This window comes from Lynx rufus, unplaced genomic scaffold (assembly GCF_022079265.1).
Source record: "Lynx rufus isolate CCGP_SWC_20201006 ecotype Redwood Valley unplaced genomic scaffold, mLynRuf1.p SCAF_12, whole genome shotgun sequence".
Taxonomy (NCBI): domain Eukaryota; kingdom Metazoa; phylum Chordata; class Mammalia; order Carnivora; family Felidae; genus Lynx; species Lynx rufus.
The window spans coordinates 22345068-22369506 of record NW_025814826.1 but is presented as its reverse complement, the minus strand read 5'-3'; the positions used below and the strand labels follow the sequence as shown (position 1 = coordinate 22369506).

Genomic DNA, 24439 nt, shown 5'->3' with positions numbered 1-24439 from the left:
GTGAAAACGCTGTACATTAAACAGCTCTCGAGCCCTGGAAACAAAGTTCAGAGTCCAAATCTAGAGAGACGTCTTTCCAACCACATCGTCCTTTGACTCGGAGAGGAAAATAGACTCTTAATATTTACACAAACATAGTTTACCAAGAGCAGATTTTACACGAGGCGGACCTCTGGATTATTTCTCAAGGTGGTGTTGCGTCCTCCGGGTGTTGTGCATCAGGCGGATAGACTTTTCTCCCTAGAAAGCATGCGTGTGCCTTTCAGTACTTGGGGCAGTTCATTATTAACTACAGAGGCCCATGTTCATAGGAGTGTTTCTTTAGGTTTTTTCCCTAAAAGTTATAATCGTCTCTTTAACTGAGTTTCTGGCTGCCTTAATATTATACCCCAGCAGGGCAGGGTTTCATCAGAATCAGATTAGGGTTTAGTTCAGTCCTGAGACCTACTGATTTCTCTTACTATCTTGGTTCCTATCTGGAAAGCTTTCAAGACCGCCAGCTGTGTGGCCTGTTTGAAAGCAGGAGGCTTGTGGCAGGAATGTGGGTTTGCCCTATTAGTGTTGCAAAATCACTTCTTATGTAGAGAGTCTTGCTTTTTCTCTTGCCTCCTATCGTCTGGTTTTAGATTATTTTTCTTGTGGTTTTGGTTTGTGAGTGGGTACTCATGGCTTTCGTTTCCTTTTATTCCTTTCCCTTCCTTCACACAGACAATGAAGAAGGGAATAATTAGGAGATATTTTTGTATTTGTTTACGTTGCCCATTTATATAGGCAACTTCCCTTTTATCTTCTGGAAGATAAACCCAGGGTAGTTAAAATATTTTGAAACCATTAGTTTTAACTTATGTTCTCATTGTTTTGGTTTAAATATAACTATTGGTAATATGGTTACAATTTAGAAGGTGTGGACATTACAGAATTTACCCACAATGGCACCATCCGCACATAACTGCTTCTGGTATTTTCTTTTAGGTCTCTAAGAGGGTATTCTGTTTGTTTTCGTTTTTTAGTCTTTTACTAGGGATGCAATTCATAAATTGGAATTTTACCTCATTTTCTCACCCCTCTCTTTTCCTTCGAGGTGTTCAGTGCCCAAAGAAATAGCCAAAACAAAGGAAGAAGTCACAGACGGACGGACGGGCTTTTGCATTATCAGCAAGCTAGCCGGTCAGTCCTCTATAATCAGTGTCAAGTATCTGACCTGATTTCTGTAAGATATGTTCAAGAAGTGGTTACAAAACACAAAAATGCCTTGTCTTCTTTAGCACTCCGAAGCTGTTTACCTACCAGTATTTTACTGAACACGTTGGAGATTTAGGCATTCAAATAAAAGGCTCTGATTTGTAGGAGTGAGTAGTGTTAGCCCTATGCGGAAAGGGTTTATCACTCCTGCCCTCATTTTGGATCAAAGGAACGATACCTTGAAGGAAATGGCCTCTGGAGAGCATTGATTACTGACCAGAGCGGCATTTCTGTAGTCTGTCTGAAGAGAGCACATCCATCAGTGAGAAATGGTTCAATTCTCAAAGTTAGAAGGCATGTCATTGAAAATACAGCTGACAAAGGCAATGGTCTTCACACACATAAGTACAGTTTTAATATTTTAAAAAAAGATTAACTCTTGATGAAAAATTTCACAATGCTCAAGTGTTAATCTTTTCCATTAGACTTAATTTTTTAAGTTATATTTTATATTTAGGAAATGTTGCTTGCTTGCATATTTAAAGACCATTTAAGGCACTCACTTCCCAGTGTTGTACTTGAAAATGAGCTGAAGGTGAATAAATGTTCCATTTTAGCTATGAATAGGGTGCAGATTTCTTCAGTTACCTCCCTTCGAGAGGCTAATTGTGTCATGGAGTTTGGTCAGTTCCATCTTTTTTGACGTGACCTTCCCTAAAATGCTGTTAGTCGTTATTTCTCTTTTCTTTGCAGTGGGGGTTGGGGGGGGGTGGAGGGTCGATCATACATTATATTTTATTTTTACAACCTGTTTTTTTTTTTTTTTTTTTTTTCCATTTGCCAATACATTGCAGCCCTCCTTCCAGGTCAATAAATGTTTATTCCTCTAGTTGCTCTTTTTTTAAATTGTGTTTTAATGTTTATTATTTAACGTTAATAATCATAATATGTGGGGTCATCTTTTGCCATTTTATAAGTGAATCATGATTTTTCGCTTTGTACATCTTCCTTAATCTAGCACTTGGAGTCTAAACTCATTTGCGCGAAGGTGGCTTTTACTCCATAGCCGGAAATGGGATAACTATAGGTTGGTGGTGCGTACTATGCTTTGATAGCTTTTCGTGAGTCTTTTTGTGGCAGTCTGTGCTTTATTTTAAAATGTGACTTGTTCATGTATTTGTGGACAAGGAAGTGGCTTTTGAAATTTACTCTGTATCTGAGAATTACCTTCCACATTTCTAAAATGGATATAAGAGCAAAGTGGGTAGGGGTGTGTGGTGGGGGGGGGACACTTGTGTAAACATTTAAGGATTAGGAAGAACAGAAATACCAAAGTTTTTTAGGCAGTGCTGACTGCTTCTATTCCTAGAAAAGATTTTTTTGATGTAACTTTAAAAATGAACACATAACTTATTCTGCTGTAATTTCTTTCAGTTTTAAACATATTTAATTTGTGAATTACATAAGCATTACACTTCATATACATGAGGGGAAGAGTGAGGTTTGAGACTAGAACCCACAATCTCTTATTTTCTCAAAATAGCTCTCTTCACTCTGCCATGTTACCACTATTACCAGTGACAAGTCACACCTCTTTGCCTGAAGTGGTAAGTTCTACCACTTTTAAAATACCATTACCAAAAACAGCTCAAGTTCCTAAGCTGCCTTCTACTTCCAAAAGCATTTGAAAGTATTTTTGGACCCGCTAAACATCATTAGATGGAAGTAAGGAGAAAATGTATTTGGTTCATTTGTATTAGAGAATTCATAGTTGTCTGGAGGAAGGGTTAGAAATGTCTCATCCCTTTGGGACTTAAATAAATTCATCAAGTGTTATAAGATCATGAGCACGAGATACATTCAGATTAGTTAATTAGCCTTTGCCTCAGAGTTTGCTATTTTATAAATAGGGCAAAAACCACACTTACAGTTGCTTCCATGTTACTGTTAGGTTAACTGTGGCTCAGTGATTCAGTAATTTGACTCACCCTCTGCTTGGAAATGTTTGCTCCCAATTTCAGACACAAATCCTTGCATTATTGTAAGATTGGTTCAAGTATTCTTTCTGTAATGAACATTTTCCCCCTAATTATATGTCTTTGCTAATACATATCCAAAGTGTCTGCTCCTATCAGCATTAAGGTCTCAGATTCTTTAGTATCAGTTCTGGGTAATTGATTGAGCATGACTCCTGGGGGAAACGTTTTAATATGATGTCATTTTTGTCACCGAGAGGACACTTTATGATTATGAGAAGATTTTTACAGTAGTTCCTCTATTCTAAGTTGCTGTTTATTGTAAAGTACAATATTAGATTAGCAACTTTTCAGTAAAAGTAAAAAGAAACACTGTCACATTGCATGTACAGTTGTAAGATCAGCTTTTCGGAAAATATGAAAATATATATGCTTGGGAAATAAGGAAAAATTATAGTAGTTTTGGTTTGTTTAGCAATGATTTTCTTTAAAATGTGTAGAAGTATTTTCTAAGATGGGTTCATTGGAATAAAAGTGCTTTAGAGTGTCAGTTGGTATTTTTAAATGTCTAAAATGTATGTGGATCAATACGTTTGTGAAATGGTACGTTCGACTTGAGAATCTTATGTGTACTGTCAGTCTTCACATATTTTCAAATTTATTTCGCCATGGAACCTTTTTTTATCAAGGAATATACATCAGTTAAGACAACCTTGATATATGGCAATATTTTTATAACATGTTGAAACCAATAGGATTTTCTTGAAAATAATTTTTGAGACATAATGGCCCCAAATGGAGTCATCTTAGGGAATTTAAGATAAAGGACATGAAGATTTAAAGAAACGAGGAAACAGTATAGCCACTCAAAAATAGCACCGTATTTTTTTCTTTTTTACTGGTATGTAATATACTTTGCAGTTTAAAAGTGGCTTTTTCTAGAAATTTAAGCAAAGCTGGGAGTCAGAAGATCTGACTTCTAGGCTTTTTTTTTTTTTTTCCCTTGGCTGAGTGACTTTAATCAAATCACATAACCTCACCAAACTTCCCTTTTGACATTTGTCTAATGCACATAATAATTACATTCTCAAAGTCTGCCTCACAGAATTGTTGTAAAGATAAAATAAGAGAAAAATAATCTATCTGTAGGTGTCTGAAGCTCGTAAAGTAAGATTAGGGGAATAGTTGTGCCTTAATATTAAGCGAATAGAAGATGCACGTGTCTTCAAACCCTATCTATTTAGACTAATGGCTCTTTCTTTGAACAGTTGAATTTTTTAGAGCTAAACTGGAATTTGGAGATAATTGTGCCACTCTTTTTCTTTTTAACTGAGGAACTGAAGTCAAGAGATGGTAAGCGATTGGCCTTGAATTTTATAGGGAAGGCTAGGAGGATGGCCAGGTCTCCTGACGCACATTCTCATTTCACACTAGCCTCCAGAGCAGTCTGGAAGGGAGAAACGATGTGCCACCTGTTAAGTCAGATATTCTTGAGTACCTTCCTCCCAGATATTGTTACTTTTTTATAATGAAATGTTAGTATTGTTGTTTTTAAGTTCCTAATTATATTCTTGTTCAGTACTCTGTTTTGACTTTTAGGGTATATTTGGGCTAAAATATTAAGGAATTACTTTTTAGCAGATTTTATCTTTTATGTCATGTTTTTTAAAAAAGAAGTTCTGACAAGTTACTGTGTAATGTGCCAAAACTGAAATTAGGAGAAAAAAGATAAACACAGGCCATTTATAATTTAGGTTACTGTTTGTCGCACCTTTACTATTTTGATGTTTAGAGCACAAAGAATTTGTTAACTTGCCCTTGCTACCATATACCTCTTTTCAGGATTTTGAAGAGAAAATGAGAAGGTTTGTTTCTTTGTGACCGCTTTTGAAAACATTATCTTTTTTTTTTTTTTTTTTTTTGGCCTCAAATATTTACTAAGACAGAAAATAGCATTGCTTATTTTTATTGGCCACACTTGAAAAATAACTAGGGAATAAATGTGTTATCAGTCAATACATATTTGCTGAGTACCCTCTACAGAGACGGTTTGTAAGGTGCTGATGATTTTAAGAGACACTATGGTCGTCGGGCCAAGAGGCCACGAGCATACTTATTTACTGTCGTGTTCTTTTAGAGCATGAGATCAAACATTTTTCTGTATTTAAAAATACCTGGTAAAATAATTTTCTCTATTTATGTTCTTTTTACCCTCTTGTGAAATTTGAATAGAGAAATACTGTAAATAGAAAAAGTGTGAATAATTTTAGAACCCCGAGAATAATATGAAAGGTTAAATTGTCTATGCTTTCATAAAAGAAGCAGTTAAGATTATTTTAGTCACTGGAATAGTAAGTGTGTTTGTTTAAACTGTAGCACACCTAGACAGAAATAAATCTTATTAAAACAACAACTTACTACTGACCTTACTTGGTTTGCCCATTCTGGGTCCCAGAATCTTGACTGCAGTAAAGTAGAAAAGGTCTACTTGGCCTATTTGTAATAATATCTCTAAAAGGTTCTTTAACCTGATACTTTATAACGAAAAAATAAAAAGGATTAGTTACGCATGCCTTGAATTTATAGTCTGAAATAAGAACCCAAACATTTTATTATATACTGTGGTTCACTAAGGCATGCTTAGATACTGCAAACTGCAAATGATCTTTTATGGGATTTTGATTCAATCTTCACTTCCTTCTCACAGAGGAACTCAAACCCCAAGTCCCTTGATGAGATAGGTCTACGTATTGATTTCATCTGAGCTGCTGATTAGGTTATTTTTGTGAAAAACATTAAAAGGTACACAAGAAGACACTATTTTACATAATACTCTCTGGTCTATAAGTTCCTTGAAGTCAGGGCATTTTTTTTTTTAAGTTTACTTATTTATTTTGAGAGGGAAAGAAAGCACGAGTGGGGGAGGGGTAGAGAGAGGGAGAGGAGAGAGAGAATCCCAAGCATGCTCTGCACTGTCAGCACAGAGCCCAATGCAGGGCTGGAACACATCAATCGTGAGATCATGACCTGAGCTGAAGTCGGATGCTCAACCAGCTAAGCCACCCAGGTGCCCCAGGACATTTCTTTTTTTAAAACCATCTCCAGAGTCTGTGTATATCCCTATTTATAGGCCCTGATATTATAAATATTTGTTGGATAAATGAATAAATGGATTTATATTTATTTTTATGCACTATAATCCTCTTTTGTGTCTGATACCATTCTGGTTTCTAGCTAGTTTTCCAGAGACATTTCTTTTTTGCTTTAAAGTCTTTATTATTACTACTTATGAAAAGCTGTTAGTTTTTATTCTAGTTATCTATTGCTTAAGTAGCTTATGATGATGATGATGATGATGATGATGATGTCTCATAATTCTGTGGGATAGGAACTTGGGCAGGGCATAGCAGGGGTGACATGTTTCTGCTCCATGATGTGTGGAGTCTCACCTGATGGAACAGGAACTGGCACGTGCTGGAACAGCTGGGGACTGGCTGAGCACCTCACTCTCTTTTTCATTTGGCCTCTTTGGATGACCATGTTGGGCTTCCTCATGGTATGGTGGCTTCAAGGTAGTCAGACATATGCAGTGGCTCAGGACTCCAAGATAAAGGGTTCCAAAGGCCTGGGCTGCAGCTTCAAAGCTCAGAAGTTCCAGAATATCATTTCTGCCACAGTCTGTTCGGTCAGGCCAATCACTAAGGCAACCCCAGTGTCAAGGGGAGGACAGTTATACTTCATTTCTCAGTGGGAGGTGTGGCAGACTTTATTGCTATCATTGTCTTCCACAGTTTCTTTATGTATGACTTGTCATTGTTACTATTAACCTTATTAGGCTGTGGTTTATTTTAGGATGTTCGGCAAAATGTCCACTTTTAGGTACTTAGGGACCTGATGATAGCTCCTTTCTCCCTGTCTCCGTGCTTGTTCTGGCTTGACTGCCTGGAGTGCTCTTCTTCCTAGACCTGCGTGAGAGAGGAAGGAGTGTTAAAAATTTCTTTGGGTAGAAACAAGAACTTCTTGGTTGCAAGTTCATGCTCAAAATGAATTTTCCCTGTGGTGCCAGAAGGGAGTACCTGTATTTGTGTATCTCTCTGTGTGTGTGTGTGTGTGTGTGTGTGTGTGTGTGTGTGTGTGTATAAATACACCATTTATAATAGGCCAGTGGTACCTAGAGATTTTGATTTTATGAACTATTAAACATTTCCCCCCAAATCTAGGGAACTGATGTAGGATTGCCAAATTTTGAATTTAGTCAAGCCATGATACAAGGGGGAAAAAAAAACAAACAAAAAACACCGGCTATAACCACCATTTCAGAAAATAGAAGGAAGATTTAACCCCACAAAATGATAAGCTCATAATCTAACAATAAAGGAAAATCCTAAATTTAATAAAATTTAGCTTTATAGAAAAATAAAGCACTACCATTTTTTCTCATTTAGGTTTAAACCTAGAAAAATTTTGCTTTTGAGCTATACTCAGACATTTTGGGGACCACTGGTAGGGTCTTACTTTGACTTGTCAGCAGAATTTTTTTAAAAATAAAAGCTGTACCTGAATTTTGTAAATCTATATTTTGTAGCCATATTTATTGTAAATAATGGGTGAATTAACTGGTGTAATGGTCCTTATGAGAAACACCATTTTAGTATATGTTACTTGGTTCTTTTTCAGTGTGGAAAGATTTTAGTTTCATTAGGACCTATAAAATAAAACCACATTTACTAACTAAATATTAACAAAACTACTAAATCAATAAGATTTAAATTAACAATACCATGCAGTGTTGTCTGGTTTTAACAAAGTTGCTGTTTGTAACCTGAGCTCAGATTCCATTGAGTTCAGCATATACTATTAGCTGTGTGAAGATACTTCAAATCTCCCCCACTATTTTTCTTTCCTTGAACTTATAGAAAACTGTTTCTCAAGACTTGATGTGAAAGACATTAAAATAATACTAGCCTGGGGGCGCCTGGATGGCTCAGTTGGTTAAGCATCTGATTCTTGATTTCCCCTCAGGGGTTGGTGGGAGTGGTTGGTGAGACTGAGTCCCCTGTGGGGCTCTTTGGTGAAAATGTGGAGACTGCTTGGGATTCTGTCTCTCCTCCCTCTCTGCCCCTTCCCAGCTCATGCACACATGTGTGATCGCTCTTTCTTTCAAAATAAATGCGCTTAAAAAAAAAAAAAAACAACTAGTTTGTCAACCAGTGTGGATAATGGTTATCCATGATTTAGCATATCCATGTGAGCAACCTGAGATTGTCATCAGAATGAAAATTTTGTGGACATTTGTATATGTTCTTGGACTTTGAGATTCCCAGATTAAGGAAAGCTCCAGCCACTCCAGTTTATTTTCCTAACTGTTCCACCTTAGGTTTTAGGATTGTTTCATTTTCTTTTTAAACTCCATTCTTTGTGTTGGAGAGAGTTGTCACAGCTTTTTAAATTTTCTTTATATCTGTCTTTTGTCCTACAGTATCAGTACTTCTTCCATTTTCTTTGCTTATAGGCACAACAGGCCAATAATTGAATAATCTTGTGAGTGACACATTTGGGGGTAACTCACAAGTTTGTGTTGAGCGAATTTATTTGTTGGGTGAATGGTGCTTGTGGCGTTTTTTGTAATAGCTGGATGTTAGAAAGCATCTTCATGATACCATATCGATTCTCCCCACCCCCCGCACCTGTACCCCCCCACCCCCCACCCCTGGGGAGGAGGTGGGGGAGGGGAGGAAGGTGGTGGGTGGAGCAAGAAGTGCGGAGGACTGAAGCCTGGCGCAAGGAACTAGGATAGAAACCACAGGGAAGAGTGGAGGGTTTGTATTGGGAAAGACCTGGATTCTGCTGCTAGTTGTGCCTCTTGCTTTAACTTCTTTCAGTTTCCTCACCTGCAGAATGGAACCAATAGATGCCTATTTGTGGGAAATAGCAAAATCATGCTTGTAAAATTTGTATCACAGCAGTTAATACTTGATACTTAGCAAAAGGTAGCTCTTGTTATTCTGTATGTTTAGGATATTAGGAAGCTCATCTCCAGATTTTTTGATTTTTATTTGTTTTGTATTGTTAGATATTTTTTCTACATATTCTAGATTCACAACTAAGTTACAAACCTCTCGTACTTTTTTGTGTACCTTATGCCCTTCTGTGATACGAAGGTTGACATATTTGATGATGATTTCCATAGCAGTTAGTGAAGATAGGATGGGAAGGCTAGTGTCTTGAGGGTAGTAGTTGTTTTGGGGTTCATAGAAACTCCTTTAACCAGAGGGTGAATGAGAAGTGCTATTGCTGTCGGTGGAGGTGCTCATCTCTTTGAGCCTCAGTTTCCCATCCATAAAACTGAGTAGTTAACCTATTTTTAAGTTTCTTCCAGAGCTAAATTTTTATTCAAAATGGTACTCCTGCCACAGGATCCCATTTTCTCCAATATTCCTCAGTGTTTTTGTCAGAACCTAGAAATGCAGTCAAATGAAAAATTGCATTTAAAAATTTTTAACAGGGGCGCCTGGGTGGCGCAGTCGGTTAAGCGTCTGACTTCAGCCAGGTCACGATCTCGCGGTCCGTGAGTTCGAGCCCCGCGTCAGGCTCTGGGCTGATGGCTCAGAGCCTGGAGCCTGTTTCCGATTCTGTGTCTCCCTCTCTCTCTGCCCCTCCCCCGTTCATGCTCTCTCTCTCTGTGTCTCAAAAATGAATAAAACGTTAAAAAAAAAAAAATTAAAAAAAAAATAAATAAATAAAAATTTTTAACAATGGGAAACTCTATATAGGCCCACACAACAAATCAAATTTCTGATGAAGGGGGCACCTGGGTGGCTCAGTCGGTTAAGTGTCCGACTTCAGCCCGGGTCATGTTCTTGCAGGTCGTGATCTCGAGCCCCGCGTCAGGCTCTGTGCCGACAGACAGCTCAGCGCCTGGAGCCTGTTTCGGATTCTCTGTCTCCCTCTCTCTCTGCCCTCCCCCCCCCCTTTTACACTCTGTGTCTCTCAAAAATAAATAAACATTAAAAAAAATTTTGATGAAGTATCTTTCGATAATATTTCTGAGTGACCATTGGATATGTGAGTTGACTCAGTGAGATCATACAGGCAATAAACATGTGACTAGGTGCTATCTGTACTCCAAGGATGAGCTCTCCATTTTCCCACATGCTAAATTGCATAGCTTTCTCTTTGTAATCTAGGGCTCCTGTTTGGAATACCATATTCTTTCTAAAAGTGTAAAAGATTGGTACATTTAATTACGTTATGTAAAATTGTAATTTTACTTTAAAAAACTTAATGTGACATAGAATTATAGCCATGAACACATATACATACATGTGGGCTGTTTTCAACTTTTAAAAAATACCATTTTTTTAGGGCTTGCTACTCTCTTTTTTCCCCTCTCCCCTCTCCCTTCTGCCACCTTCCTTCTCCCTCCTCATTGTTTTTAGGCAGATTGGTGCTGCCTGACAGGCAGTCAGTATTAAGAACACAATGCTGGAGTCAGGGGGACCTGGGTTTGACACCCAGCTCCATCACACCTTCTTTGACTTTAAACAAATGGTATTACCTCTTTTTAAAAAAAAATGTTTATTTATATTGAGAGAGAGAGAGCAAGCGGGGGAGGGAGGGAGTGGCAGAGAGAGAGGAAGAGAGAGAATCCCAAGCAGGCTCTGTGCTGAGGCCAGGCTCAATCTCAGGAACCCCCAGGAACTGGGAGATCATGACCTGAGCCGAATCAAGGGTCAGATGCTTAACTGACTGAGCCACTCAGGTGCCTCTGTATTAACCTCTTCTTGGTTGCAAAATAGGTATTATAGAATATCTTCCTTTTTAAGAATGCTATCTTCTTCATACTGTGTGCCTCTTTTTTTTTTTAATGAATATTCCCTTTATTATGTTAAAATGATGATTAACTTAATGCGGTCCTATGCTGTTGAAAGGTGTGGCCTCCTCTTAGGAGGTGGGAATGCATAGTCAGTGACAGTCATTTGGGGAAGCCCATCCTGAGAGAGGAAACAGAATCTCAGTGGGGGGTCTCTGGTGGACAGAAAGTTTATGCTGGTCCTTGTGAAGCTGGTTTTGAGGGTACTGTTAGTATTGGTTAAAGACTGTGTCCCTCCCGGTCCTGGGTAGGCAGATCATATAGTTTTAATGTTGCTTTTGGTTCAGTCTCTCTTGTTACCCCATAGTCTTGAGGTAAGTTTTACACAGGGATATCAGGAAACCTGCATTGCCCTCAGGGATATTAGGGAAGGGGGTTCTAGGCTCGTTTTATATTGGAGAGTGGTCATTGCAGCATTAATTAGGGAGAAAAGCCTAGGAGAAGGTGAATTTCTGAGGAGTTCACAGTCCTATTTCCTCTTCCTAAGTGGATTTCTTTCCCCTACTGCTAATAGTTGCAGGGTATATATTTTATTAAGGAAGGTAGACATTTCTTCTTAGATTGGTTTATTGTGAAAAATAAACTGACAATGTACGGAAATCATCTATTATTCTGATGTACACAGTAGGCTTCAGTAACATTCTCATTTCAAGGAGAATGAAAGAAAGCATTGCAGGCAAAGGTTATCCATATTTGTGGGAGAAAAACAATTAAAATTCTTACTAATTGTGTTCTAGGGCCTTTTATTTTGGGAAGACTGATTGGTTGTCAGGATGGCATGTTCTAGTCTTGGTTGAGATTCATCTCTGAGTCTTTTATGTCTATTTCAGAAAGATGAATTTCTGACCGGTAATTTATTTTTCCTTTTCTCTCCTGTAATTCCTTAAAAACCGTATCATGTGTGGACTTGGGGGCTGAGCTCCCTAATTAAAGCCCCAGGACTTCTGCAGGAATGTTGTTTTAAAAATCACTAATCCAACAGCAGGTTGGTTTTTTTTTTTTCTTTTAAAAGTTTATTTATTTATTTTGAGAGAGAGTATGTGTGTGTGAGCAGGGGAGGGGCAGAGAGAGAGAATCCCAAGTAGGATCCGCGCTGTCAGCACAGAGCCCAACGCGAGGCTCCAACTCACAAACCGGGAGATCGTGACCTGTGCCGAAATCAGGAGTCAGAGGCTTAACCGACTGAGCCACCCAGGTGCCCCAGCAGGTGGATGAAACCTTACCTTGCCCTCAAGAAGCAGTCTAGAAGGGAAGATTAACTGTAGCGTAAGGTGACGATGATAGTCCTTATTTGCACGTGCTGTGTTCAAATCCTTATTTCCGGTTCCTTTGTGAGTGCTTTCTCCGGTCTGCTTTATATCTTTGTCATTCCAGTGAGACTGTTGTTAGGAAGGTCGTCAGCACTTTCTGCTTGCCAGACCAGGTAGACACTGTAATTCTCAGTAGCACTGAACGATTTCGAGCACCCTCTCCTCAGAACTGTCTCCTCTTGGATTCTATAGTACTTGTCTTTGCTGGTCTTCCTCCTGCTTCTGGCTTTTCCCTAAGAAATCTTAACCATTTCTGCGGATTTAAATGTTATGTTCAGGTTAGTGACTCCAAATTGAATATGTTTAGTCCCCTTCCAAATGTGAGCCATGTACATTCATGTACATGTATGAGACTAATGTTTCTGGTAGGTCTGTCTCTTGGCAAGAATACTACTCTTGGAAGAGTTACTGGTTTATGATAGTTGCTTTATTGTTTTTACATTGGCTCAGACCATGGTGGGTGAGAAACAAAAATGAAAGGAATGATCATATGAGATTTATGAATTTGATGGGTAGGTTATTTTGCACCATATTCATATCCATTGTGTTTGTGTACCTACCTGTAGCTTAGGAATTTTTAGGCTGATGATATATCCTTTTCTATGTATCTAATTAGAACTTTTTTTTTTTACACTTAGGAAGAAAAGTCATTAAGTTATAAATCTAAATCTCTACTTGTTTAACTTGCTGTACTTTTTGAAGCATTTTATTAAATTGAATTAAAATAACAAAAGAACATCTTAAGATTGAACTTCAGTTAATTTTAAGCAACAGTTCTAGAAAACTGAAGACTTCTCTAGCAAATTAAGTTATATGTGTAATAGGCAGAATGAGTAGTTGGAAGGAATACTTAAAGGTTCGTTAATTAATGTTTCTACATAACTTATGAGCTAAATGTCACTTTAAGGGGATCTTTAAGTTGACCTTCTTAAAAAAGAATTTGGAAAATGAAAATTACTTGTTGTAGACTTTCATTAGTTAAGAGTCATTGTCTGCAGTGCAGGTTGAGCCTTTTAAATGAAGAAAACAGAGGCTGCCTGAAGTATATATAGAAGTTCTTCAGTTAACTTATAACTTACTCTTCCGTGGTCTGGATGTTATTTTTAGCACCATCGGCTTAACAACTGGGAAAGAATTTTACCTTACATCGTTCAAATTCTATACGTATTATTTATGTTAAGATTTTTACAACACATCAAATTTGGGATTTTAATATTGTAGTATTTTGTTAAAATATATATGGAAGCTATGTTTTAGGATACTTCTTTTTGAGATTTCTTTTTCTTTTCCTTTTTTTAATTTTTTAGGTTTGTGTTGTTTTGTTTTTTTAAATTTAAGTAACCTCTACACCCAACCTGGGGCTTGAACTCACAACCCCAAGATCAAGAGTTGCGTGTTCTTCTAACTGAGCCAGCCAGGTGCCCCAGGATACTTTTATATTATATAAGATATGTGTAATAGATATATCAAATAAAACATATAGTATGCTGTTCAGTAATCTGAAATATTCTCATAGTTAAGTCTTGAGAGAATGTCCTTTTGATGTACTATAATTTGAAACATGCTGAGTTTAAGGTATGTTTTTTGTTAAATTATTTGAGAGTTTTTGTGCTTTTAAGCAAAAAGAAAACAACTGATTGTACTAATCATTCATTATGAGTATACACTTGTGATGGGTATATGTTTCAGATATGTTTGGTTGAAACTGTTGAAAAATCTCAAGTAATTGGAGTAATACTTCTGGCTTTCTCTCCCTTTCCCCATGTGTCCTCTTCATTTCTACCAACCTGTCTGACTGGCTACACGACTGGGGTGGTGCTGGCCAAATAACACGAAGACCAATAATGGAACCTAATGTTGAAATATGAAGTATGGCAGTTTTAAGGCTCCCTTTGATGAGAGCCCTCTCTCTTCAATAGCATGTGCCATACGCTCTGTTGTCCATAAAAACTCAAGTTAGTCGTTTTGGTCAGCAAATAGTCTTCACTTGCGTTATCGACGCCGATGTGTTGAATGATGACTTCCTTTGATTAGTGGCAACTTTGAGAAGACTGTGAGGCTACATTTGGGTCAGGCAAAAAGAACGTCAGGATTCACTAAAAATGTCAGCAGGGGTAGACGGTGTGGAGAATATGCTCTGCTGGTCTTGTTTGTACCATACCAGAAACCAGAAGGTCGTTTTCACGTTGATCACATTTTGGCATCCTCGTTTTCAAATCATGTCGGCAACAATGACAGCATTATCAAAACAGTGAGCTACCATAACAGCTCAGTGGGTAAAAGCACACGTGACTCTGCCATCAGACTTCGGATTAGAATCCGGGCTTTGCCACTGCGTTGCTTCTGTGACCTTGAAAAGAGTATTTCACTTGTCAGTTAAGTTTCTGTATCTGCAGAATGGAGGTGATAGTGGTAGCAGTAGGTACCTTGTAGGGTTGTCAGGAAGATCAAATGGGGTAACCATTTAAGCCACCTCTGCTTGGGGCACTCACAGAGGCCTTTAAGAAATTGTAGATGATGATGATGGCAGTGATGATTTGATGATGGTGATGGTAAACCAAAACAGCGAAATATGGCTCTTCTCTCATTCTGGTAATCATATACATAGATCTCTCTCTGGATGGATGGATGGATGGATGGATGGATGGATCGATCGATCGATCGATCTAGATCTATCTATATATAGAGAGATATATGTAGAGATAGATCTATATCTATATAGATAGATCTATATCTACCTATCTACCCTAACCCCTGTTCCTAACCCTTCATATCTATCTATCTATCTATCTATCTATCTATCTATCTATCTAAATAAATTAATAAGAGCGAGCGTGCGCATGTCTTCTCCTAACCCTCCACCACCTTTTGAAAAATCATTAATAATCAGCTTTGATGCTGTCGGCAACCTTTTTCTGTGTGATGCAGGCTCAGTCCTCATTTTTTGCCTCAGAGCCATGATGTGTTATTCGTGCAGCCTGCTAGTTGATTCTCTGCTTGGCAAATGTTTACACCATTTGCTACCAGAACTGCCTTTCTCCCTTCGATCCCTTTACTCACACAGTAACGACAATTATCACGTAGAAAGAAAGGGCAGGGATATAGAGGTACATTTTTTAAAAGTCATTTATAATTTTTTTTAGCATTTAAAAAATTGAGGTATGATTGGCATACCATGAAATGCATTCATTTTAAAGGATGAGTTTTGGTAAATATGTACAATTACGTGTGTCACGTGTTTCTTATACATTTTTCTTCAGCATCATCCACAGTCAAGTTTTAGAACAATTCTGTCAGCCCAGAAAGTTCTCTTGTGCCCATTTTCAGGCATTCTCCGCTTCCATTCTCTAACCCAAGACACCACTGTTTTGCCTCTATAGTTTTTACTTTTTCTAGAAATTTCAGATTAATGGAATTATATAATGTTATCTTTGTGTCTGGTTTCTTTCACTTAGCACATGTTTTTGAGGCTCGTGTTGTTATATGTGTCAGTAATCCATTCCTTGTCATTGTTGAGTGGTATTCCATTGCACATATGTATTACATTCTAGAAGATCCATTCTCCAAATGATAAACATTTTAGTTGTTTCTGCTTTTTAGCTGTTCTGACCGTGACTGCTGGAATCATCCTTGTACAACTACTTGTATGGTCATCTGTCTCCAAGAGACTTGAAAACACACGTTGGTGTCAAATTGTTGGGTTATATGATGAGAAACTTCCAAGCTGTTTCCCAAAATGGTCATACCATTGTGCTTTCCCACCAAGCAAAGGATGTCATGTGAGGGGTTCTAGTTTCTTCCTGTCCTTGTCAACACTAGATGTTTTATTGGATGTCAAGCATATTATGTTTTGGTTTTAATTTCTATTTTTCTGATGACTAATGATGTTTAGTACTTTTTTGTGTACTTTCCCCATCGTATGTCTTATATAATATATATAACATAGGGGCACCTGGGTGTTCAAGTGGGTTAAGCGGCCAACTCTTGATTTCAGCTCAGGTCATGATCTCGCGATTTGTGAGACTGAGCCCCGCTTTGGGCTCTGTGCTGACAACATGGAGCCTGTTTGAGATTTCTCTCTCTCCCTCTGTCTCTACCCCTCTCCCCTTGGCTCCTCCTCTGCTTGAATGAACTCTCTCAAAAAAATAAACATTAATATATATATATATATATATATATATAATATATTAAAAAAATCTTTAAGTATTTTGCCCATTTAAAAACATTGGATTATTTGTTTATAATTGAGTTGTAGAAGTCTTTTTGTCTATTCTAGCTGACCATCCTTATTATTTAGCTCTTTATATTTTTTAAATGTGTGTACTTTATCAAATGATTATTTTGCCAATAATTTCTCCCAATCTGTGGCTTGTGTTTTCATTTTTAATTATGTCTTTTGAATAGCAGAAGTTTTAATTTTAATGGAGTTCAGTTTATCAGCTTTTTTTCTTTTATGGTCTTTATTTTATGCATTTGGTGTGATATCTAAACATTTTTTTCCTATCCACAATAATTTTCTCCAGGTGCCTTCTACAAGTTTTGTAGTTTAGTTGTTACATTTAGATCTGTGATCCTATCCATTTTGAGTTAATTTTTTTTTTTACATTTATTTATTTTTGAGAGACAGAGAGCACATGTGGGGGAGGGGCAGAGAGCGAGGGAGACACAGAATCCAAAGCAAGCTCCAGGCTCCAAGCTGTCAGCACAGAGCCCGACCCGGGGCTTGAAGTCACAAACTGTGAGATCATGACCTGAGCTGAAGTCGGATGCTTAACTGACTGAACCACCTAGACGCCCCTATTCTGAGTTAATTTTTGTACATCGTGCAGGATAAAGGTCAAGGTTCCTTTTCCCTCTCCATATGTATAACAGTTTCTGGCATCGTTTATTGAAAAGACTGTCTTTCTCGTATAATTACCTTGTGACCTTTATCACAAATGTGTGGGCCTGTTTCTAGATTGTGTTCTCTTCCTTAGGCTAATACCCCACTGTTTTGATTATTATAACCTTATAGTAAGGTTTGAAATTAGGTAGTACTTTTCAACTTTTTTTTTTTTTTTTTGAGTATAAAGTTTATTTAAGAGAGAGAGAGGGAGAATCCCAAGCAGGTCCTGCGCTGTCAGCACAAAGCCGGATGCAGGCTCGAACCTACAAGACCGTGAGATCATGACTGGAGCCGATAGCAAGGGTTGGACACCCACCAGACTGAGCCCCCAGGTGCCCGTTTTTCAACTTGGATGTGGTTTTAAGAGAGCCCTGTCCGAAAAATTTCCCAACAGTCTCCATGTTTATGTATCTCTCTGGAGGCTGGGCAGATAAAGCCATGATGACATTTGAGGGAAAAATCAGTTCTAGTTGGTGGAGCGGAGGCCTGAAGCCTCTGTTCTCCATCCTTTCGTCGAGCTACCTGTCAGAGCTAGCAGCATTTAGCAGGATCACACTTGCTAGGACGGCAGTCGTACCACCTACTGTGTACCAGGTGTTTTATGTATGTAATCGTCTCATTTAACACTTACAAGATGCTGCAAACGGACATTATTACCCTCATTTTATAGTTGAATCCACAATAACATTTCCTAGGTCACGTACCTCAGCTGCTGCTAATGACAATAATAGGAACGGCAGCCGTATGTAGATGATAGAGGCAGGCTTCGAGAACTGGTCTGTGCGATGATGCTGAACCCTCCTAGGTTCTTTGCGCGGTTCGAGCTGCCTCTGATAGCCACCCATTGCTTTGTGGAGAGGCGGTGTATCCTTTTAGTTCATACAGTGGAAATAGTAGTGGTAGTAAGAAAGAAGGTGACAACTGTCCCTCCGCCCTTTCTTGCAAGGTTCCTGACTTTCATTGTGTCTCTCTGCCCGGACCAGCCTAGCCTTCCCCTCTCCCTCCCTCGAAACACACTCCGGAAAGAACTTTGTGAAAACTGTCACGACTGGTGGGCAGTAGAAGGTGTTGCTTTGTCATGGAGTTGTTGCTGCCTGTACTATCGCTTTAAATGGCTGAGATTTTCCCTTAGGAACTTGTAAAACGTTTTGTGATTCTGTGTTTGTAACTATTTCATTCTAACCTCTTATTTAAAACGTTACACTGAGATACCATTTTGTACTGTGGAAATTATCCACACCTTCATGTCCCCTCTTTCTTCAGCATTGGATGAGTCGGCACTTTCTCCTCCTATTACGTTAGCATATTAGTAAAAACACGCCGAATAATATAGACCAACCAGTAATAGTTTAATGTCATCACTCCTAATAATCACAACTTTTAGCTCTCGATTGTTTCATAGTGTGATGTCCTTGAGCGAATTAGTTGTTGGTATCGAATTATAATGGGCTTAAGTAGGGCAGCATAATGAATACATTTACCCCAGTAGAGCTGGAAAGAATTGATGACTTCTATTACATAACAGTTTATTGCACACTACTCACTGACTGCCACTTGAGGAGAATCCATTCGTTTTACTTACTGTGATAACTTCTTATTTGCATACAAATTTTCTTTTGTTTTTCATGAATCATCTCTGACTGAACCCTAGCTGCATTTCATTACATTCAATGATCTCTAGACCGATCAGGTTCTTGTAAAAATCCAAATGGAATTTTTTTCCGTTTCTTTCCCCTTTACGCCTCTTTTTCTTTTTCCCTTTTAGACCTCTTAAAAAGTAGTAAACCTGAATATACGTGAAATATCATAAGCACTTATTTGTTGTGTTTGTATTCCTCACGATGCGTCTTGGCAACAAACTTCTTTAGTGCAGTGGAAGGGATTTTTGTGTGGATCAGAGAAAATGTTGCAGGGTCCTTTGGAGGTAAAGTCTTTGTTCTCAAGGGTATACTCCCAGAAGAAGTTTGGTGAGCATCTACCCTCATGATCGAACATGTTCATTTCTTCCTTATCTACATGTGCTCTTGCAAATTGTTAAGATTGTCATATATAGCATTTTTGCATCATTTTACTTAAGACATTTTTTTTTGAGATAGCATATTACCTGGTCACTTCTGAACTTCTTTAAACAATTATGACATAGATTTTTATTTCAATAATTTCAAGCCTTTTGGTTTCCTATAAATCACAGCAAATTAAGATCGCGATGCAAATTTTATTTATTTGTTTACTCAGCAGACATTCATTGTGCATTGTGTTCCTGTGTTCTGGGAGGGCGGTCTGGAAATAGGGGGCTCAGGCCTCTGCTGCTTCTCAGCTTCTCATTAGATCTAAGCAACTACACGAAAGTGTAATAAGAGTTACGGTGGGAACTAAAAATTTGTGGGATAGACACCTCATAATTCACAATGAAATGTGGCCTTGCATATTTGATGTTTTCTTATCCAAATAGAAGTAATACAGCAAGTCTATGTCTTGATTTATCATGCAATTTAATGGCAAGATATTATTAATGAGTTATTTGTATACTGGTTGTAAAAATCACCTCCATGCTAATGAGTCTAAGAGGATTCTGCATCTTTTTATTCATGTTTGCTTGTTTGTTTGTATTGCAGATTTCTCTCGGATTTGGCTACAAATTTATAGATCTTCTGCACTGTGTACAGGCACAGGTGAGTTCAAATTATGCCCTTCTATTGGAATTTTTTTAAAATTTTTGTTAACATTTATTTATTTTTGAGAGATAGAGACAGAGCACAAGCAGGGAGGGGCAGAGAGAGAGGGAGACACAGAATCCGAAGCAGGCTCCAGGCTCTGTGCTGTGAGTGCAGAGCCCAGCGCGGGGCTTGAACTCTCGGACTGAGATCGTGACCTGAGCCGAAGCCGGTGCTTAACCAACGGAGCCACCCAGGTGCCCCTGGAATATTTCAGTTTTTAAGTAAAATCAGATATTAAAAATTATTCTATTCAGAGTTTAGCAAAGTAACATGTAAATAAATATAAATAAAAAACAAAATATATTTGTCAGCATTTCTGTTTTATTGTAGAAATTCTGTCAGAATGTGTTAGAAATGAATTGAAAGGTGGTGATCTTATCCGTTTATCAGCACTTACTGTGTATATTTGGGATAGGTTTATATATACCCATGGGATAATTTGAATTATGTCATAACCTGGCAAAATGTGTTTACATTTATTTTTATATATAAATAAAAGAATAGCTGTTATCAATTTTGGCAGCAAATGGAGGTAAATGGTTTAAATTTAATAAGCAGGATTTTCTTGTCCAACCAGTCTGAAATAGCTTCTCAGTCACTTCTTAGCACACAACCCTGATTGATTTTTATCATGTGATATATTTTACTTACCTCTTTACAGTCTTCCCTATGAAAATATAAGCTCCATGAACTTTGAGACTGTTTTTGTGTTATTAAAAAATAGTATCCCTGACTTTTTAGGATAGTGGCCTGGTCTATAGGAAAGACTGAATAAATGTTTGTTAATATAATTATTAGGTAGTATATATTAAGAGTTCATTTATATTTAGAGTCATTGAACTCTGCATCTATAAATACAAACTAGAAGTAGTTTTTATACTTATTTCTAAATATGAAGTTAACTTGTATCAGATACTTAAAGTATATGACTCTTAAATGTTCTGAGAAATTACCTGTGTTGCATATTTTATGTACTAAAGTATGCTTAATCAAGATAGAATTCAGAGGGTAATGCTTCCAGTTCTGTATTTATTTTGTCACTACCCTAGAAGGTTCTTATGATCAAGTTGCGGACAAACCTGAAGCAGGTGTGAGAGCTTTTTACCTCCTTACTGGATCGTGCTGCCATATTGGATATGTTTTGAGGTATCTTTATAGAGAGTGAGAGATTTGAAAATTGCAGTCTCTAAAAACCAAATAAGTTAGAAATTTCCCACTACCTGTCACTGGCTACACAATGTGACTTCCTTACTTGGTTTTCTGTTTCTAGATTGGGGAAATTTTTTGGTCATTTTTCCACTTCATATGTTGATGTTTGAATTCATGATCAAAAAGCTGTAGGAGGGACACCTGGCTGGCTCTGTCAGTAGAGCACGCGACTCTTCATCTCGAGGTTGTGAGTTCAGCCCCACATTGAGCATTGAGCTTACTGGGAAAAAAAAAAAAAAAAAAGATAGCTATAGGAATAAGCAGACCACCCATTTCCTTGTGTCCTTAGCAGTTTTCTTTAGGCGGTCCAGGATATTGGTTGCTCTTTTGGGTTCTTCTCTTGTTTTTTTTTTCTTCTTTTTTTTTTTTTTGTTATTTAAAAAAAATGTTTATTTATTTATTTTGAGAGAGTCAGAGAGAGAGTGAGAGCGAGTGTGCATGCACTAGTGGGTGAGGGGCAGAGAGAAAGGGAGAGAGAGAATCCCAAGCAGGCAGAGCCCAATGCGGGGCTCCATCTCACAAACCATGAGATCGTGGCCTGAGCTGAAATGAAGAGTCAAATGCTTAAGCGATTGAGCCACCCAGGTGCCCTTGTTTTGTTTTTTGATCTGTTTTCTTCAGGCATTGGTCTCTTTTTCTGCCACTGTGATTTTCATTTGTAGAAAGAATTAAGTCTGACCTTTAGGTTTTTTTTTTTTAAACAAAATTTTGTAAATTATATAAGGGTTTTGTATGCACATTTGATTTTCTAAGTGCAACTTGCAGAGATTCCTTTGATAATGTTAATAACAGCAGCTCTTTCAGTGTGTGCCAGGCATTATGTAAGTGCTTTTCAGTTATCTTTAGAAGAACAGATAAGGAAATTGAAGCTTAGAAAGGTTAAGTGACTTTTCCAAGGTCATATCAAATAAGTGGCAATTTGCCACTCCAAAGACCTTGATCTTAACCACTGAGCTCTATTTTATGCCTAAACAGCCCTGAATACAGGCATGTGGTAGTAAGTGTAATGTAGGAAGATCATGTTGATATGTGCAGATTTCAAAATTAATTTAAAAGTCAAACCTTATTTGCTTATATTTCATTAGCAGGTCCTAACTTTTAACCTTTATTTCAAACTGTGAAACATGACAACCCATCTGAAATTTAATGACTACCTAAACAATTTAAAGTTCCACTCTGGCACGTTCATTTCATACTCGCTTTTAGAGGGGGAGGCACATGGGGGAAAGCAAGCCATGTGGATTCCTTTTTCCATTATAAATGTGGTATGCTATGAATCAGCATTCTTTACCCCTTGAAATATTAGAAATTTTAGTTTACAGATGGCATTTGTGGCCTGATGGATGAATCACTTTTCTTAGAACAGGTTGTATGAAATACAGTGATTATAGAATTACATAGGACTCTTAACTTGAAAAGCATAATAATTTATATCTTTGGGAACATTTTTAAAATTATTTAAGAAATGAAGTGGCTTGGCTTTGAGGTAGAGCAGAGTCGGCTCAAATAGAACTTCAGCTTTCTTTTAGTTTTTTTTTTTAAAGTTTATTTATTTGTCTTGAGAGACGGAGAGAGAGAGGGAGGGAGAGAGAATCCCTGCTCTAACAGCACGAGCCCAGTGTAGGACTCGTTCTCATGAACCTTGAGATCATAACCTGAGCTGAAAGAAATCAAGAGTTGGATGCTTAACCGACTGAGCCACCCAGGCCTATTAGCTGTTTAGTTTGTTTTCAAGGCTGAGAAGGACATATTATATCAAAATACTTTGGGGGTGACTGGGTGGTTCAGTCAATTGAGCGTCCAACTCTTGATTTTGGCTCAGATCGTGATCCCAAAGTCAAGAGACTGATCCCCACTGTGGGGCTTTGAGCTGAGTGTGGAGGCTGCTTAAGATTCTCTCTCTTCCTCTGCTCCTGTCCCCTGCTCATGCTTGTGCTCACTCACTCTCAAAATAAAATAAAAATATATTGACTTTTAACATGTGTGATAATGTGGACAACATGTTCTCGAAGACAGTGTTGTTGAATACATCTTAAAATTTTGATTTGAGAGCATGATTAATCATATTTCCTTACACTTTCCAAAAGGTTTATGTCTATGAGTATAAATGTAAATTTCAGATTTGAGTATCTGGAAAGGGAATTCTGTAGTTTGAATTAAAAAGACAATTTATTTAACAGACCACATTGTGCCTCTTAATCTATAACTACATCGGTATTTCCATTCCATTCTTACATTTGAAGCAATTTTAAAGTTAGCCAATAAAATAATTCTAGAATTGATGGTCAAAACAGGAACAAGCATTAGATAGATCTGTTGGACAATATAGCCTCAAAATGTAATTTTCCCTTCACTATGGAAAACTAAACTCACTGTGGAATCATATGTACTTTGTATTTCCTTCGAAGTCTATTTTCTGTATGCCAGAAGATTTTGGGTGGGATGGGTGGGTGAAGGATTGTTAACAGATACTAGTGAGAGCCAAGCTCTGAGATGCTAATATATGGAGATATAAGTTCTCCGATAAAGTGTAATATACTTTTGGTAATACTAATATATTGTGTTGTTGGTAATACTAAGTACTCAAAATTTTATTAAGCATATTGAGACATAAAAAAAATTCTGTCCGTATTGGCTATGGCATTCAAGCCACTAGAACATTCAAGGGAGTATTTGTTGCATTTTGAATTCGCTTTTCGTTCATAGATGTGAGATGTGTGGTTAGCAGCCTGATTTAACTAAGAGATGTGTGAGTTCCCGTGAAAATGGGGCAGCTTGATTTGAGCTACAGATCTGAAGCTCTGGGCACTGTCTACTGAAACTCAGTATTGATCTAAACAAACACGGAGGACATTTAAATATATATATCTTGCTTCAGGCAAAATCTACAGACATTTAATTGTATTGCTCCTTTGTGTATTTCCTTGAAATGCTGGCATGGTAGGCACTGTGATCTGGAAAATAACAAGCATTTTGACAGTTGGCAAAATGCCCTCAGTCATTTAACTGTTCGAGCTAGAATCTTAACCCTAGCCCCACTTGGTAGGCACCTCTGCTCTTAGTGAATAGAGTAGACTGCAGAACTCAGGCTTACTGGTAAGTCAAGATGATCGTCTAGTGGCTGTCACTGACAGAGAGCCATCAGTTGGAAACTGTTTGGATGACAGGCCGGTTTTTAAAGCATCTGTACTAGTCTGCTTTCCTCCTTTTTTATGTACGTACTAGTGTCCACAGATTGGACTAGTTGTCCCCATCAAATTAGATTCATTCAGCACCATTAACTCTCC

At 37.8% G+C, this 24439-nt stretch overlaps 1 protein-coding gene across 5 annotated transcripts in view; it reads left to right on the top strand.

The window, feature by feature from the left end:
• The window catches only part of NCOA2 (nuclear receptor coactivator 2), a 291022-nt gene that overhangs the window by 78397 nt on the left and 188186 nt on the right, over window positions 1–24439 (top strand). For all 5 annotated transcript variants that reach the window (XM_047074015.1, XM_047074020.1, XM_047074019.1 and 2 more), the window contains exon 2: window positions 19842–19898. The gene's annotated coding sequence lies outside the window, so the exon portion shown is untranslated. The remainder of the gene's footprint in view (window positions 1–19841; window positions 19899–24439) is intronic.